Here is a 12,293-nt window from a genome sequence, read left to right as displayed (position 1 = left end):
GAATCTGATCTATCACTCCACTGCTCACAACACCTACAGTGGATTCTAATCACATAGTCACAACTTAATGAATCACAGTTCATTTTACAGTAACAGGAACTATAATCTCCATTTCATAGGTGAAAAGACTAAGGCTCAGGTCATCTAATAATTTTCTCAGGGTCACCCATTTTTAAGTGATAAAACTAGAATTAGAATCAAAGTTTGCTTGCACTCAAAGTGTTCTCACTTTTTCTTATTAAAGATAGTCACACAATCGCAAGGCTGGTTTCCACTATTTACTATTAGTCTTACCTTGGGAAGGCAAGTCTGCAATCTGAAGGAACACCCTTTACTCATTCACAGCAACCTGGATTTCATCTGTCATCCAATCTGACAAGAGAAAGCAAAAAAGCTGCATTATTACTTGAGGACATATTTTATTTCATTTGACTGTCTATCCATTTTCTCCATGGAGTTCCTGAATATTCAGAAGGTTGATTTTATTTGCACTGCAGATCGTTTCCTGGGAATTCCCAGGGCCATATAGAAAAGCAAAAATTTATCACATTAGGATAATTTATTAAAAAGACAAGAAATTCCTATCCTTACATAAGAAAAATAGCTACCAGTCATTTCCCAGGCAGATTTTTCTCCAGTAACTTCTTTCCCTCTGATTTCTAAACAGAAAAATACCATTCAAAGGCTTAGGTATCCTCATTCTATACTGTTGCTTTGGTCACATTAGCTGACTTGATATTTTAAGAGGCATTCTTGTGCTTCTCTGTAGGCAATTCTTTAAGCCTAACAAAAACCTTCTTTAAAAATGTGTATCAATTTAAGAGTATAGTATCTTCTTCCCAGTAGGGCAAAGATCACTGGACATTTTATCCTTTCTAACCGCATTCTTCATTAAGTCCTAGAGTTGGGAAGTGTCCAAGACTGATTCTTGCTTAATTAAATTCACTGGGAATTTTTGCAAAAACTTTCAAAAATATCTATATAAAGATCCTATTTTGTGAAATCAGATAATTAGGAAGATGTAACAATAACAAAAAAAATAGCTTTAGAACCATTGTAAAACTACTGCCAGTCAAAAATAAAATTTCAGCCCATTTTGTTTTAGGGAAGATTAATTTATCATGTATTTCCCCACTTGCCATTGCAAGTTTTTCTTTCCTTGTATTTAATATTCAATTTATTCTACCTTGAACTGTGGTAGATATTGTAGATATTTATTCACAGATTTAGACAGAAAAACTATTTATCCAATTATTATTTTCCTTAATTTGGGGCTCCTGGTTACTTCCAGAAACCATGCTATGAGAGTGGACACAGCAATTAATGAAAACGGGGCCAAATTATGCAACAGGTCCTTCCTACATGGACCTTCTATTCTCATAACAGAATCAGGCAGTACGTAATAGGACAATTTAGGAAACTAATTACAGTCTTCATCAGTGCTAATAAGACAGCAAACAGGGTACTCAGGGAGAATTCTACTATGGAGAAGGTGACCAGGGAAGGTCTTTCTTCAAAGATGATGCTTACTGAGATCCACAGGACAGAAGGCAGCTACCATTGGAAACACCTACAGGTAGTAAAATTAAGTAAACATTAATTATAAGCAATTTGTTCTCACTTCATTGATGGCATGACCTATGTATAGAAAATGGTAAAAACTTCACACAGATTTTTATTCCAGGCCCTTTGAAAAGGAATGGTAAGTGTGGGCACTCTCATCAACTTCCTGATTGTAGTGGGAAAGCTTTCAAACTTCACTGTTGAGTGTCCTGTTAGCTATGGATCTGTCACATATGGCCTTTATTATGTTGAGGTACATGCCTTCTATACCCAATTTCTTGCGAGGTTACTTGTATCATGAAAATACATTGAAATTCTATCCTACCAAAGAACAACTCAGAGAGGAAATACAATTCCTTTTACAACAGCATCAAAAAGAATATTTAAGAATAAACTTACATAAGGAGGCAAAAACTTTTGTACACTTAAAAACTATAAAATGCTGAAGAGAGAGAAAGATGGAGGCATAGGAGGATGCTGGGCTCACCTCGTCCTGCTGATCGCTTAGATTCCACCCACATCAACCTAAATAATCCAGAAAATGGCCAGAAGACTACCAGAATGGACTCTCCAGAGCCAAGCGCAGACAAGAGGGCCATGGAAGAGGGTAGGAAGGGTGGAGAGCGGTGCGTCCTTCATGGACTGGCAGAGGGGAGCCAGGGCAGTGGAGGGGCAGCCCGCTGGGCAAGGCAGAGCCCCCAAGTCTGGCTTGCAAAAGCATTAGGGCCAGACTGCATGAGTTCTGACAGCCAGCGGGACTTAACATCGGGAATGTTAAAAGTCAACAGCTCTGCTCAGAGAGTGGGAGGGCAAGAGAACACCAGGAGGGAGAGTTGTTGAGCCCCGGAAGACAGAGCTCAGCTCGGCGGGGAACAAAGGCAGTGGCCAGCACCAGCTCCCTCTCCCATCCCCCAGTCAAAATCCCAAAGGGAACCAGTTCCCATCATGGAACTTACTTGCACCGTGCAAATGCCCAATGCTGTGCTTCTGTGGATCCATCCCTCCGATGGGTCTGCCTCCCTCCCAGTGCTGTAGGGCCCCTCCCACAGGGAACCACCAATCACAAAGCAAGCTGAGCCTACCCCTCCCACCCCTTTGCACCTTGCGGATCCACCCCAGCTAATATGCCCTTGGTCAGATCCCATCACAGCAGCACCACAAGCCTGGCAGTGTGCAAGTAACCCAGACAGGGGCCACACCACTCCACAATGAGTCCTGCCCCTGGGAGAGCGGAAGATAAGGTACCCACCAGTCTGACTGTGGCCCCAGCGGTGGGCTGGGGGCAGATATCGGGTATGACTGCAGCCCCGCCCACCAATGCACAGGACAGCACAGGAAAAGAGCCCTGCAGTTCCCTGCCACTCCAAGGACTATCCAAAATGATGAAATGGAGGAATTCTCCTCAAAAGAAACTCCAGGAAGTAACGATAGCTAACGAATTGATCAAAAACGATTTAAGCAATATAGCAGAAAATGAATATAAAATAATAGTCATAAAATTAATCGCTGAACTTGAAAAAAGTATAGAGGACAGCAGAGAATCTATTGCTACAGAGATCAAGTGACTAAGAAATAGTCATGAGGAGCTGAAAAATGTTGTAAATCAGGTGCAAAATAAAATGGAGGCGACCACAGCTCGGAGTGAAGAGGCAGAGGAGAGAATCGGTGAATTAGAAGATAAAATTATGGAAAAAGAGGAATCTGAGAAAAACAGAGATAATAAAGTCGAGGAGTATGAGGGGAGAATTAGAGAACTAAGTGATGCAATCAAACGGAAAAATATCCATATAATAGGAATTCCAGAAGAGGAAGAGAGAGAGAAAAGGGCTGAAGGTGTACTTGAACAAATCAGAGCTGAGATCTTCCCTGATCTGGGGAAGGAAAAGGCATTGAAATCCAAGAGGCACAGAGAACTCCCTTCAAACATAACTTGAATCAATCTTCTGCACGACATATCATAGTGAAACTGGCAAAATACAAGGATAAAGAGAAAGTTCTGAAGATAAACAGGCTCTAACTTATAAAGGGAGACCCATAAGACTAGTGGCAGACCTATCTACTGAAACTTGGCAGGCCAGAAAACAATGGCAGGAAATCTTCAATGTGATGAACAGAAAAAATATGCAGCCAAGAATCCTTTATCCAGCAAGTCTGTCATTCAGAATAGAAGGAGAGATAAAGGTTTTCCCAAACAGACAAAAACTGAAGGAATTCCTCACCACTAAACCAGCCCTACAAGAGATCCTAAGGGGAACTCTGTGAGTGAAATGTTGCAAGGACTACAAAGTACCAGAGACATCACTACAAGCATGAAACCTACAGACATCACAATGACTCTAAACCCACATCTTTCAATAGTAACACTGAATGTAAATGGACTAAATGCTCCAACCAAAAGACATAAGGTATCAGAATGGATAAAAAAACAAGACCCATCTATTTGCTGTCTACAAGAGACTCATTTTAGACCTGAGGACACCTTCAGATGGAAAGTGAGGGGATGGAGAACTATCTATCATGCTACTGGAAGTCAAAAGAAAGCTGGAGTAGCCATACTTACATCAGGCAAACTAGACATTAAAGGTTGTAACAAGAGATGAAGAAGGGCATTATATAATAATCACAGGGTCTATCCATCAGGAAGAGCTAACAATTATAAATGTCTATGCGCCAAATACGGGAGCCCCCAAATATATAAAACAATCACAAACATAAGCAACCTTATTGATGAGAATGTGGTAGTTGCAGGGGACTTTAATACTCCACTTACAACAATGGATAGATCATCTAGACACAGGTTCAGTAAAGAAACCAGGGCCCTGAATGATACATTGGATCAGATGGACTTGACAGATATATTTAGAACTCTGCATCCCAAAGCAACAGAATATACTTTCTTCTCGAGTGCACATGGAACATTCTCCAAATAGATCACATACTGGGTCACAAAGCAGCCCTTCATAAGTATAAAAGAACTGAGATCATACCATGCACACTTTCAGACCACAATGCTATGAAACTTGAAATCAACCACGGGAAAAAGTCTGGAAAACCTCCAAAAGCATGGAGATTAAAGAACACCCTACTAAAGAATGAGTGGGTCAACCAGGCAATTAGAGAAGAAATTTAAAAATATACAGAAACAAATGAAAATGAAAATACAACAATCCAAATGCTTTGGGATGCAGTGAAGGCAGTCCTGAGAGGAAAATACATTGCAATCCAGGCCTATCTCAAGAAACAAGAAAAATCCCAAATACAAAATCTAACAGCACACCTAAAGGAACTAGAAGGAGAACATCAAAGGCACCCCAAACCCAGCAGAAGAAGAGAAATAATAATGATGAGAGCAGAAATAAACAATATAGAATCTAAAAACTACTGTAGAGCAGATCAGTGAAACCAAGAGTTGGTTTTTTGAAAAAATAAACAAAGTTGATAAACCTCTAGCCAGGCTTCTCAAAAAGAAAAAGGAGATGACCCAAATAGATAAAATCATGAATGAAAATGGAATTATTATAACCAATCCCTCAGAAATACAAGCAATTATCAGGAAATATTATGAAAAATTATATGCCAACAAACTGGACAACCTGGAAGAAATGGACAAAGTCCCAACCACCCACACAAAACAGGAAGAAATAGCAAACGTGAACAGACCCATAACCAGTGAAGAAATTGAATCAGTTATCAAAAATCTCCCAACAAATAAGAGTCCAGGACCAGATGGCTTCCCTGGGGAATTCTACCAGACATTTAAGGCAGAGATAATAACGATCCTTCTCAAGCTGTTCCAAAAAACAGGGAAGGAAAACTTCCAGACTCATTCTATGAATCCAGCATTACTTTGATTCCCAAACCAGACAGAGACCCAGCAAAAAAAGAGAACTACAGGCCAATATCGAGTTATATCCTCTCTCCCCCTGCAAAAGTGGCTCCCTGCCCACCGCAGGCTTTTCTCTCCCCAAGTTCACTTCTCCACACCAGGTGCCTGCTGAATTCTGTGGTTCAGGTTGTGCAGATTGTTGTGTTAATCCACAAATCAGTTTTCTAGGTGTGTAGGATGGTTTAGTGTTGGTCTGGCTGTATTTCATGGATGCGAGAGACAAAAAAAAACTTCCATGCTGTTCCGCCATCTTGGATCCTCCGATCATGATTGCTGTTTCCACATGTCTTCCCCAAGTTGTTTGCCTGTTTTCCCTCCAGGAGTTGGGCCTTTATGCCAGCCAAGTCTGTCAATGTTTAAAACCCCAAACTATAATTCCAGCTGATTCCAGCTGATTGGAAGGACTCAGCACTTTGAATATGTCATACCATGACTTCTGGCCTGCAAAGGTTCTGCTAAAAAAAATCATAGTGCTTGTTGGAGGAGGTCATTAAGAGGACAGGACTATTGGTTGACCTGTGAGCTACAATTGGACATTTAGAGACTCCTCACCCTTTTTGTCTTTGGAAAGTACATTCTACACCAATCCTATGGTGGGAGCTAGTTCAAGGGCCATAGCCTTGGAGAATAAAGTGTATTTGAGGTCATCTGGATGGTGTGCATGACTGAGCCCAGTCATGTGCTATGTAAACTTTAAGATTTTGGTGAGAGGATTCAGAGATCTACTCATCTACTCCTCTTGCAGCCAATCTAACTAAACTTTGCATGTGCTACTGCTTATTAAAACTTCTACCTACCAAAAAACCAAAAAACAAAAAACAAAAAAAAAACCACCGAGTGTCTTCTATTACTGATACTCTTGTATAGCTTTTAATTTTCTAAAAATAGTCATTTTATGAGTCAAAGAATATCAAATCAGTGTTGGCTGGGCCACCCAAGGATGAAAAGATGGGTTGGAAGCCCTGGGCATTAGGAGAGGGATATGGGTGCTGGCATACAGATGACCATATAGAATGTGTTTCTCAGGAGGCAGCGTGGTGGATTTTGAAGGTAAAACTTTGAGTTTATCATGTTGGAATTTGAGGGACAGGGAGTGATGGCTCATCACTAGTTGCCCCCTCATCTAACCCCATGGAAATGGGGGTCTCAAAGGAACACCTCCTATCCAAGGAGCTGGGGCTGAGTTGGTGGATGCTGGACAGGCCTATTTGGTTCCTGCTTATGCCCACCCACAGGCACCAGCCTCCTCACCATCTCTGCTCTGTTGGTCATAGCCAGGTTTTTCTTACACACAAGTGCCAGTCTCCTCTCCTCGCTTCCTGCTCTGGAAGTGGGGAGGGAAGCAGTCGTAATGGAGATGGCTGGTTGCTGTTCTGGGTTTGAGTTGCATTTGGCCAAAAAATAATCTTGTTAGAAAAGTAAGTGGGGAGGAGGGGAACGGGAGGAAAGAGGAAGGCCTCTTCCCTCTCTCACCACACATTGAAACACATCTCAGTTGGTCTCTAATCTTGTTTATAGGGATTATGTTGGTTGAATGCCTAGAAAGGAAGGTGGGATGGTCTTCAGATTGTACCAGCTTAGCTAGCATTGCTGACCAACTGTTGCAGGCTCTGAAAATAAAAACAATCCTGAATCCCCCCACCAAAATATGATGCATGCAAAAAAAGATGAATATGGATGCAAAAGTTCTCAACAAGATACTAGCAAATCGAATTCAACAGCGTATAAAAAGAATTATTCACCATGATCAAGTGGGATTCATTCCTGGCTGCAGGGCTGGTTCAATATTCGCAAATCAATCAATGTGATACATCACATTAATAAAAGAACAGAGCCCTATGATCCTGTCAATCGATGCAGAAAAAGCTTTTGACAAAATTCAGCATCCTTTCTTATAAAAACCCTAAAGAAAGTCAGGATAGAAGGAATATACTTAAAATCATAAAAGCCATTTAAGAAGAGCCACAGCTCATATCATCCTCAATGGGGAAAAACTGAGAGCTTTCCCCCTGAGAACAGGAACACAAGAGGGATGTCCACTCTCACTGCTGTTGTTTAACATAATGTTGGAAGTGCTAGCATCAGCAATCAGACAACAAAAGGAAATCAAAGGCATCAAAATTGGCAAAGATGAAATCAAGCTTTCACTTTTTGCAGATAACATGATATTATACATGGAGCAGACTCCAAAAGTCTGCTAGAACTGATACATGAATTCAGCAAAGTCGCAGGATACAAGATTAATGTACAGAAATCAGTTGCATTCTTATACATTAATAATGAAGCAACAGAAAGACAAATAAAGAAACTGATCCCATTCACAATTGCACCAAGAATCATAAAATACCTAGGAATAAACCTAACCAAGGATGTAAAAGATCTGTATACTGAAAACTATAGAAAGCTTATGAAAGAAATTGAAGAAGATACAAAGAAATGGAAAAACATTCCGTGCTCATGGATTAGAAGAATAAATATTGTGAAAATGTCAATACTGCCCAAAGCTATCTACACATTCAATGCAATCCCAATCAAAATTGCACCAGCATTCTTCTCGAAGCTAGAACAAGCAATCCTAAAATTCATATGGAACCACAAAAGACCCCAAATAGCCAAGTAATATTGAAGAGGAAGACCAAAGCGGGAAGCGTCACAATCCCAGACTTTAGCCTCTACTACAAAGCTGTAATCATCAAGACAGCATGGTATTGGCACAAAAACAGACACACACAGACTAGTGGAATAGAATAGAGACTCCATAATTGGACCCACAAAAGTATGGCCAACTAATCTTTGACAAAGCAGGAAAGAATATCCAATGGAAAAAAGACAGTCTCTTTAACAAATGGTGCTGGGAGAACTGGACAGCAACATGCAGAAGGATGAAACTAGACCACTTTCTTACACCATTCACAAAAATAAACTCAAAATTGCTGAAGGACCTGAATGTGAGACAGGAAACCATCAAAACCCTAGAGGAGAATTCAGGAAAAAACCTCTTTGATAACAGCTGCAGCAATTTCTTAGTTGACACATCTCCAAAGGCACGGGAATTATTGGGACCTCATGAAGATAAAAATCTTCTGCACTGCAAAGGAAACAATCAACAAAACTAAAAGGCAACCAACGGAATGGGAAAAGATATTTGCAAATGACATATCGGATAAAGGCCTAGTATCCAAAATCTATAAAGAACTCACCAAACCCCACACCCGAAAAACAAATAACCCAGTGAAGAAATGGGCAGAAAACATGAATGCACACTTTTCTAAAGAAAACATCCAGATGGCCAACAGGCACATGAAAAGATGCTCAACATCGCTCCTCATCATGGAAATACAAATCAAAACCACACTGAGATATCACCTCATGCCAGTCAGAGTGGCTAAAATGAACAAATCAGGAGACTACAGATGCTGGAGAGGATGTGGAGAAATGGGAACCCTCTTGCACTGTTGGTGGGAATGCAAACTGGTGCAGCTGCTCTGGAAAACAGCATGGAAGTTCCTCAAAAAATTAAAAATAGACTTACCCTATGACCCAGCAATAGCACTGCTAGGAATTTACCCAAGGATACAGGAGTGCTGATGCATAGGGGCACTTGTACCCCAATGTTTATAGCAGCACTTTCAACAATAGCCAAATTATGGAAAGAGCCTAAATGTCCATCAACTGACAAATGAATAAAGAAGATGTGGTTTATATATACAACGGAATACTACTTGGTAATGAGAAACAATAAAATATGGCCTTTTGTAGCAATGTGGATGGAACTGGAGAGTGTTATGCTAAGTGAAATAAGTCATACTGAGAGAGACAGATACCATATGTTTTCACTCTTATGTGGATCCTGAGAAACTTAACAGAAACCCATAGGGGAGGGGAAGGGGGCAAAAAAAAGTTACAGAGGGGAAGGAGGCAAACCATGAGAGACTCTTAAGAACCAAGAATAAACTGAGAATAAAACAGCCAAGCTAATATTTACAACAAAGCAAAATGAAACAAAAAGAACAAAGTCAGAAAATTCTCCTGTCTCTAAACTTAATACAATGTTATCATAATCAAAACAATATGGTGTTGACATAAAAACAGATAAACTAATGAATAAAACACAGAGTCTAGAAATAAAGCTTTGCATACATATTCAAATGATTTTCAACAAGGGGGTCAAGAGTATTCGTGGGTTAAAGACAGTTCAAAAAATGGTGCTGTGACACTTCATCTCCACATAGTCATGAATTTGAATCCTAATATATACCATATATAAAATTTAACTCAAAATGGACCAAAGACTTAAGATCTAGCTAAGACTATACCACTGTTATTAAAAAACATAGAATAATAAACATGACATTGGATTTGGCAGTAATTTCTTGAGTATGATACCAAAGGCACAGGCCAAAAAGGAATAGATAAATTATACTTGATCAATTTTAGGCACTTTTGTGCATCAAGCAACACCAACAGAGTAAAAAGGTAATTGACAGAATTGGAGAAAATATTTGCAAATAATATATTTGATTAGATACTAATATCCAGAGTACATAAAGAACTTCTACATCTGGGGCGCCTGGGTGGTGCAGTCGGTTAAGCGTCCGACTTCAGCCAGGTCACGATCTCGCAGTCCGTGAGTTCGAGCCCCGCGTCAGGCTCTGGGCTGATGGCTCAGAGCCTGGAGCCTGTTTCCGATTCTGCGTCTCCCTCTCTCTCTGCCCCTCCCCTGTTCATGCTCTGTCTCTCTCTGTCCCAAAAATAAATAAACGTTGAAAAAAAATTTTTTTTAAAAAAGAACTTCTACATCTAAAAACACAATGAAAGAAACAACTTGATTAAAAATGAAGGACTTGAATAGACATTTCTCAGAAAAAGATATATAAAGATATACCTGTAAGCACATGAAAAGATCTCAGCCTCACTAATCATTAGGAAATGCATTTCAAAACCATAATGAAATACCACTTCAGACCCATTAAGGTAACTATTAACAGATACACACACACACACACACACACACACACACACACACACACCACACAAATGTAAGAGAGACTATGGAGAACATGGCATAATTGTGCATTACTGGTGAGAATGGCAAACGATGTGGCTCCTATGGAAAATGTTATTGTAGTTACTCAAAAACTTAAAGATTAATTATATGATCTAGCAATTTTACTTTTAGGTATATACCCAAAATAATGGAAATCAGGAATTCAAACAAATATTTCTACACTCATCTCCATGGTGGTATTCACAACAATCAGTAAGGAGAAGCAACCAAAGAATCCACAGATAGATACATGTATCAAAAAAATGAGACATATGGACACAGTGAAATATTATTCAGCCTTAAATATGAGGGAAATTCTGACACATGCCAAAACATTCATTAACCTACAATACATTATTCTAAGTGAAATAAGGCAGTCACAAAAGGAGAAATATTGTATGCTTCCACTTACATGTGTTACTTACGGCATCAAATTAACAGAATGTAGAATGGTGGATGCCTAGGACTCCGGGAAGGGTAATGGCAAATTAATATTTAATGGGTGTCCAGTTTCAGTTTGGGAAGATGAAGAGGTACTGGAGTCGAATGGTGTTGATGTTGTTACATCATTCATTAAAGTGAATTAATGCCACCAAACCGTGAACTTAAAAATGGTTAAATCGTAAATCTGTTAGGTATACCTGCCACAGTTTTAAAGCTAAATTTATAAACTAAGGTAACTTCCATAAGCAGTAAATTAAGTATATCTGTAAAAATCATCCAAGGGATTCACACACAAAGAAAAAAAAAGGATGAAAATATGACAGCATATACCTAAAACATGGCTGGGAGGGGAGTAAAAATTTAGTTTTCTACAAAGGGTTAAACCCTAAAAATTAACTTAATATAGACAGCTAGAAGCCTAAATGTTATATATAAACCTAATGATAAACACACATCTAAAACTGGTAATAAAGATGGAAAAAATAAAGAGAGGGAAATCCAAGTAGATCGCTAAAGAAAGCCAACAAACCATGACAGAAGAGAGCAGAAGAAAGGAACAGAGAAGAATCACAAAAACAATCACAAAACAAGTAACAAAATGGCAATAAGTACCTACTGTCAGAAATGAAAGCGGACAAATGATAACCAACAGCACAGAAATACAAAGGATTATAAGAGAATATTATGAAAAATTATATGCCAACAAATTGGACAACCTAGAAAAAGTGGATAAATCCCTAGACACATATAAACCTCCCACAACCAAATCAGGAGGAAATAGAAAATTTGAACAGACTAATTACAAGCAATGAAGTTGAATCAGTAATCAAAACACTCCCAACAAACAAAAGTCCAGGACCAGGTGACTTCACAGGTGAATTCTATCAAACATTTAAAGAAGAGTTAAGGGGCGCCTGGGTGGCACAGTGGGTTAAGTGTCCGACTTCAGCCAGGTCACGATCTCGTAGTCCGTGAGTTCGAGCCCTGCGTCGGGCTCTGGGCTGATGGCTCAGAGCCTGGAGCCTGTTTCTGATTCTGTGTCTCCCTCTCTCTCTGCCCCTCCCCCGTTCATGCTCTGTCTCTCTCTGTCCCAAAAAAAATAAATAAACATTGAAAAAAAAAAAAGAAGAAGAAGAGTTAATACAGGGGCTCCCGGATGGCTCAGTCCATTAGGCATCTGATTCGGCCCAGGTCAGGGTTTCCCACTTCCTAAGTTTGAACGCTGGGTCAGGCTCTGTGCTGACAGTTCTCAGCCTGGTGCCTGTTTCAGATTCTGTTTCTCCCGATCTCTCTCTGCCCCTCACCCATTCGCCTTCTGTCTTTCTCTCAAAAATGAATAAACATTAAAAAAAT

Source organism: Prionailurus viverrinus, chromosome D1 (assembly GCF_022837055.1).
Source record: "Prionailurus viverrinus isolate Anna chromosome D1, UM_Priviv_1.0, whole genome shotgun sequence".
NCBI lineage: Eukaryota > Metazoa > Chordata > Mammalia > Carnivora > Felidae > Prionailurus > Prionailurus viverrinus.
This window is presented reverse-complemented; position numbering follows the sequence as displayed.